The sequence below is a fragment of the Sorex araneus genome, chromosome 8 (genome assembly GCF_027595985.1).
Source record: "Sorex araneus isolate mSorAra2 chromosome 8, mSorAra2.pri, whole genome shotgun sequence".
Classification (NCBI taxonomy): domain Eukaryota; kingdom Metazoa; phylum Chordata; class Mammalia; order Eulipotyphla; family Soricidae; genus Sorex; species Sorex araneus.
Window position 1 is genome coordinate 1,400,339 of NC_073309.1, and position 6,846 is coordinate 1,407,184.

Below are 6,846 nucleotides of genomic sequence, written 5' to 3' on the forward strand. Positions count from 1 at the left end.
TCTTGGGCAGAGGCGGCAGGGTCGGAGTGTGGCGCCCGGGGGTGTGCTCCCCAGCCCCCAGAACCGGGACTGTGACGTGATGAAGCCCAGCCCTGGGAGGGGCACTGCTGGGGCACATGGCGGGGGCCATCAGAGTGGCCAGGGGTGAGGCAGGACGAGCGGGCCCGGGAGCGGGCTGAGAGCCAAGGGGTGAAAGTGGCGTCGGGTCTCCGGGGGAGGCCAGGACCCAGGTTCTTGCTCGTGGTGCTGTGCACAGCTTGGCCAGGCCTGGACTGCGCTGTTCACAGCTGAGTGCTGGGTGCGGTGCTGAGTGCTGAGTGAGTGCCTGGTGCTGGCAGCAGACGTCCACTGCGAGGCACGCTGAGCTTGAAGCACTGAGTGCGTCAGCGGAGGAGCAAATGTAAGCAGCAGGCCTGCCATTCCCGGGAACAAACAAGCCCTCCCCGCCCCCACCCGCCTCCTGACTCACTTGGTTCGACTCTCGGAGGCCGGACTTGACTCATCGACCTACTTTCCAGGGACTCAAAGGGCCCTTTCGCTGCAGCCCCCGAGGGTGGTCCCCCAAGCCCGGAGGCGCGTGTGAGCGGGGCCCGGTGTGCTGGGGGAGCCCTGGCCCCCGCCCTCTCGTCAGCAGCCCCTCCCTCCAGCGCCCAGGCTGGGCTGTCTGGTGAGGCCCCGCCTGTGCCCACCACTTCCCGGCTACGTGACTTCGCAGGGGACCCGCTGAGGGGAGCACTGGCCCCGGTGCCCCCGCGGCAACCCCGAGGGCCTGGCACAGACCGTGTCCTCCCGCGACTCCGGCCTCCTCAGGCCTTGGCGCTCCGGCCCTGCCAGGGAGATGGATGTGGGGAGCCGGGGCCAAGGCGGTGACTCAGCCCTGGAAGCCGCTCTCGGGTCAAAGGAAGGGACCCTAGTCCTCTCCGGACAGGGGGTTGTGCCCCGAGCACTCGGTCCAGGAGCTGAGCTTCCCGAGGGGCTCTGCACCCTGGCCGCACCCCGCTCCACTGCCACGGAGAGCCCAGCACAGCTGAGGAGGGCGTGCCTCAGTTTCTCCCCTCGAAACCACTCTAGGCCCGGAGCAATCGCGCAGCGGGGAGGGCGCCTGCCTGCTCTGCCCACCCGAGTCCCGTGCCCGCCATCCGGCCCCGGGCAGCCTGAGCGGGGCTGGGGGCCCTCGCCAGCCCGCCCCAGAGAGGCAGGAGCCCCAGGGAGCCTGCTCGGGCGACAGGCGGGACCTGCACGGCCAGGAGAGCCGGGGCAGGAGGGCGGGAGGGCGGCGTGGCAGGGTGAGGGGCGGGAGCGGCTGTCCCGGGGCGGGCGGCTCCTGGCCTCTCCTGGCCGTCCTGCCAGATAAGGCGGCCCCTGCGGTTGGGGCCCAGGCTGCAGACGCTGGAATGTTCTGGTGATAAGCCTAAGGCCTGAGCCCCGGCTTAGCCTCCAGCGAATCCGCTCTGCCAGCCGCTGCCGCGCCCGAGCCCGAGTGGACAGGACGCGGGTCCCGCCGCCCGCGCCCCGCTGGGCCCTGCTCGGCGTGCCGGGGCTCGGCCCCTCCGGAACCTGAGGACGTGGAGGGAAAGCTTTCCCTCTCCCCGTTAGCTGGGAGGGTGTTTGGGGTTTCTCAGAAGGGGACCCCCTCCCCGGAAACACCCAGAGTGCCGCCCCGCCTGTGAGCCGGCCGGGCCGAGGCTCTGCGGTGACCGCGCCCGGCCCGGCCTGCCTCGCGCTTGACCGGCTGTGCTTGGCAGAGCCGCCGTGAGGAAAGAGGGTCTGGCTCGTGGGGGGCCTCTGGGTCCCCATCCGGTGCCCTGGGGGGCCCGGGGGAGCAGGGGACAGGAGAGGGTGCGAGGAAGGTGGGAGGCTGCATGGGGACCCTGCGATGAGGCCGGGGTGGGTTCATCTCGGGCGCGCTGCCCCCTGGTGGTGGGGCGTCTGCACTGCCCCCCAGGGAGGCGCCCCCAGGACTGAGGCGGGGGTGGGGGTGGGGTGGGGGCGCCTGGCAGAACCCCAAGTCCCGCCTCCTCCTCCTTGCTCATCCCGGGGACAGCCGACCGGCACGTGCTGGACGCGAGCACATTCAGGCCGAGTCACTGGTCGGGGACAGACTGCCCCGGGCTGGCGGAGGGCACCGCTGCCCCGTCCCAGGCCCTGCGGCCACCAGGGCGGCTGGTCACACCCAAGCCCAGAACCAGGAGTTGCCCCTGGCCACTGCCGGGCGTGGCCCCAGGACAGCGTCAAGGCGGGAAGGGCGCCAGTCTCGGGCCCTGCGACCTTGGTGGCTGGGGTGCAGGCCGGAGCCCAGCGTGTCACCCTGGGCCATGGGGTGGGCACGGACACCGGAGTGGCAGGAGGCCCTCAGGTGGCCTGGCCCCACCCCTCACCTGTGTTGTGCTGACCGCTGGCCAGTGGCCATCTGTCCGACAACTGTGGGCACGGCCAGGACGCCTGTTGGCCGCTCTCCCCCCGACGGCAGCTGCCAGGGGAGCTGTTTCTCTGCTCTCCTTTCTTCCTCCACATACATGTATTTCCAGTTGGTGGTGCGCAGGGCGTGCTTCTGGCTCTGCACACAGGGACCACTCCTGGCAGTGCTCACGCGGCCTTACGAGGTGCCGGGGATTGAACCGTGTTGGCCTCACGCAAGGCAACACCTTACCCACTGCTCCCTCTCCCTCCTCCTCACCCTCCCTCCCTCTCCCTCTCCCTCCCTCCCTCTCCCTCCCTCCCTCTCCCTTTCTTTCTCTCTCACTCTCTCTCTCCCTCTCTCTCCTCACTCTCCCTCCCTCTCTCTCCCTCCCTCCCTCTCCCTTTCTTTCTCTCTTACCCTCTCTCTTCCTCTCTCTCTCTCTCCTCACTCTTCCTCCCTCTCCCTCTCCCTCCTTCCCTCTCCCTTTCTTTCTCTCTCCCTCTCTCTCCCTCTCCCTCCCTCTCCCTCTCCCTCTCTCCCCCTCCCTCTCCCTCTCTCTGCCTGTAGTCTAGCCCTGTGGCTCATTCACGCTTCTCTCCGCATCTCCTTGCGTCTGCTTCTGTCTCTGGCTGTGTCTGTGTCTGCTCACGTCTGTGCTGTGTCCACCCCGTCCCCGGAATAGCAGCTCCCTTGGCCTGGCCACTGTCGCAGGAGGGTGAGAGCACCGTGCCTGGTCTCTGAGTGCGGGTCCCGGGAACCTGGCACTTGTCCGAAGTGAAGCGTGTGCGGCCAGAGAGGCGTATAGCAGGTGGGGTATTCACCGCATAGCGCCAGCCCCAGTCCATTCCCAGCACCCCCACACGGCCCCTGAGCCCCACCAAGCGTGGCCAAAAAACGCCTTCAGGGGTTTACAGCCAGGCGCGGATGTGCTTTGGGGGGACCTTGAGGGGCCGTGGGGGCAGCTGGGGGGATGCGCCCCTGCCCCCTCCCGCCCTCAGGGGCGCCTGGAGACAGGCTGTATGCAGGGGGTCCAGATGTGGGGTCAGCACTGCTGCTCCGGCTGAGAGGCCAGGTCAGGCTCTCTGTGTGGCCACAGGGCTGAGGTCCGGGAGCAGCTGGTGGCCGTGTGGCCATCTGGAAGTTTCCAGACCTCAGAGGACACTTACATAACTGGTTCCGAGGGGAAGTTCCGATGAGGGATTAGCTCGGGGGCCAAGAACAAGCCGAGTCCTTCACCCTCACGCTGGGCACATGCAGGCGGGCGTATGGGCACCTATGTGCAAGTGTATGTCGGCACGCGTGTGTGTGGGCATGTGTGTGTGTGTCGGTGTTGTCTGGTCACTGCTAGGGCTGACACACAGGCACTCCTGGGGGGTCTGGGGGCTGAGAGCAGGGAGGCAGCACCCCCCATTCAGGGCCGGTGCCCAGCCGGCCGCTGCCGCCTCAGTGAGCCCCTCAGGGCGTGGGCGGTCCGTGGGGGCAGGGCAGGAGCAGTTTGGAGCCCACCCAAGCCCCTCACGGACAGACGCCCAGGAGCCCCCGGCTTCTAGGTGTTTCTTCAGCCTCCCAGAAGGCTGGGGGGCGGGGGTCACTGCCACCAGCCCCACCTGGTCTGGGACTGTTATGCATATGCATGTATGATGCATGTATGATGTGGGTGCACGTGTATCATTGTGTACATGAATGTATGATTGTGCATGTCTGTATGTGTGATTGTGTGCATGTCTAAGTTGTGCATGCATATGTGACTGTGTAATTGTGTGTGTGTGGGTTAGGGTTAGGGTTAGGGTTACGGTTAGGGTTAGGGTTAGGGTTGTGTGTGTGTGTGGTTCTTTGTGTGCTGACTTGTGTGTGCTCTGTGTACTCTTTTGAGGGTAAAAGGTCAATGTCCTATGTCCGGAAGGATGGCGCCAGCACAGACCACGGCGGTTTCGGGGTGCTTTTGTCTCGGGGAGCCTCTTCCCGGGATCCCGGGTGTCCCTTGCGCTGTCTCGGCCCTGGTGTGGGGTGGCGCTGCGGTCGCTCCTGTGCCGGCTGCCTCGGCTCCCAGCCCTCTTCCAGCCACCCGTGGGCGCCGGCCCCTCTTCCTCTGTCCCCACCGGTGTGGGACACGCCGCCCCACTGTGCTGTGACAGTGTGTCTCGAGGCCAGGGAGACGTGGCACAGAGCGGCAGCTGAAGGGCGCGTGCTGGCTCCCAGACGCCGCGGGCCGATGCCTGTGGCGCAGGTGGTGCCTTTCTAGCCGGACGTCGCTGAGACGTGCGGAACAGCCACAAGCACAGCGCGAGAATGCCCCAGCACCCCTGCCCCGCGCCTGGGCTCTGCCAGCCCTGGGCCCTCCTGCCTCTCCTCTGCCCTCGGAGAAACCCGAGGGTCCCTTTAGCTCGGATGGTGTGAGCTGGCCCCTCCAGTGAGTGCCAGAATGGGGGGGGGGCACTGTCGACTCAGGGTGGAGCTGGGGGCTGCTGGTGGGCGTCTGCACACGGCCAGGCCGGGCGTCCATCCCGGCACCCCGACCCCGAGTCCCTGGAGCAGCTGCCCACAGGCCTCTTGCTCTGGCGTGGGGGCCAGGCCGTGCTGCAGGACGCTGCTCCCCAGAGGTGCGGGGGTCCCTCCTGCACTCAGGGACACATCTAGGCTGGAAGCCGTGGACACGGGCCGCGGAGGGAGGGGGGCCCGCGCCTCTCCCCAGCTGCCCTTCCTGTGGGCCCCGGTGACTGTCTTGGGGACCCAGCACACCCGCCAAGCCTCTCTCGCTTGCATGCAGCCCGCTGGACGCGGTGGCCTGGACACACTGGGCGGCCGCCCTGTCCACTTGCTGGCTCCGGGTACTAAGTTCTCCTGCCCGCACCTCCGCTGCCTGTGCTGAGTGCTCGGCCGTGGGATCCCAGGCACGTGTGGTCTCTCTACCGCACACCCAGACTTTCACACACGTGGGGCCCCAAGTCCTCGCCTGACTCAGGCTCTGAGTGGCCTTCAGACCCCGTGGGGCCCCGGTTGGGGACCTGAGCCCTGGCCCCCAGCTGTCTCTGCGCCTCTGACCCATCCATCGGCTCCGGCCAGTCGCCAGGGCAACAGCTGCTCCCTCTGTGCAGACCGGCTGGGCTGGTGCCCGGACGCTGGAGGGGGAGGGAGGAGCCGCGTCCAGCACCCACCCTGCCCAGGCCCCACCTGGGAGGCGCGGCCCTGAAAGTGGGGGCTGGCCACAGGCTGGGGGCCCCTCCGAGAGCAGAGTCCACCGGCTGCACCCAACACCCCCTTACAGCCGGGGGTCCCGGGAGCCAGCACAGATGACCTTGCTTATTTAGGGGCCGGAGCGATAGCACAGCGGGGAGGGCGTTTGCCTTGCATGTGGCCGACCCGGGTTCGATCCCCGGCACCCCATATGGTCCCCCGAGCACCGCCAGGAGTAATTCCTGAGTGCATGAGCCAGGAGAAACCCCTGAGCATCGCTGGGTGTGACCCAAAAAGCAAAAAAAATAATAATAATAAAATAAAACCTTGCTTATTTAAAATTTTTAGGGGCCACACCTAGTGGTGCTAGGGCTTACTCCTAGCTCAGTGCTCAGGGATCACTCCTGCTGATACCTGGGGGACCATATGGGGTGCCGGGGACCGAACCTGGGTCAGCCGCATGCAAGGCAAACACACTCCTGCTGTGCTTTTGCTCCACCCTAAATTTTGGTGTTTCAATCCCCAGAGCACCGGGGCCAAATTCTGCATCCTAACTACCGGTGACCACAGGCCCGCCTCTCCCTGTGTCCTGGGGAGACAGGTCACGGCTCCCGGGACTCTGGGCATCCACAGGGGAGTGTGGGGGTAGGGCGGTCCTGACCTGCCCAGAAAACACACCGTGGGGGCGTCTGACAGGAGTCCGGTTCTCTGGCGTGGCCAGGGAAGGGCCCGCTCACGCGCACACTCGGACTCACAGACTTCAGGACGGAGGAAGCAGGAGAGTTTTCTGTCATTTTTCATAGGAAAAAGCATACACGTGGGGCTGGAGTGATAGCACAGCGGGGAGTGCGTTTGCCTTGCACGCGGCCGACCCGGGTTCAAATCCCAGCATCCCATAGGGTCCCCTGAGCACCGCCAGGAGTAATTCCTGAGTGCAGAGCCAGGAGTGACCCCTGAGTATCACCGGGTGTGACCCAAAAAGAAAAAAACAACAACATACACGTGAGCTGTGGAGCCTGCACAGGGGCACACACAGGAGGCCACCCACAGGACGTGCCCCAGGACGTCGCCGTGACAAGGGCCCCCGTGCCGTCTGCTTTCCGGACTGCGAGAGAAGCGATGCCCGTGGGGGGCAGCGGGCCTGGGCTGTGGGCGGTGTCCTGCCCACACACGGCTGAGCGTCTCATTTCCAGACGTCAAACACCCCTGGACACTGCTGCCTCCGGGCTGACCGGGATGTCCCCAGACGGCTGCGGAGTGACGAGCCACGC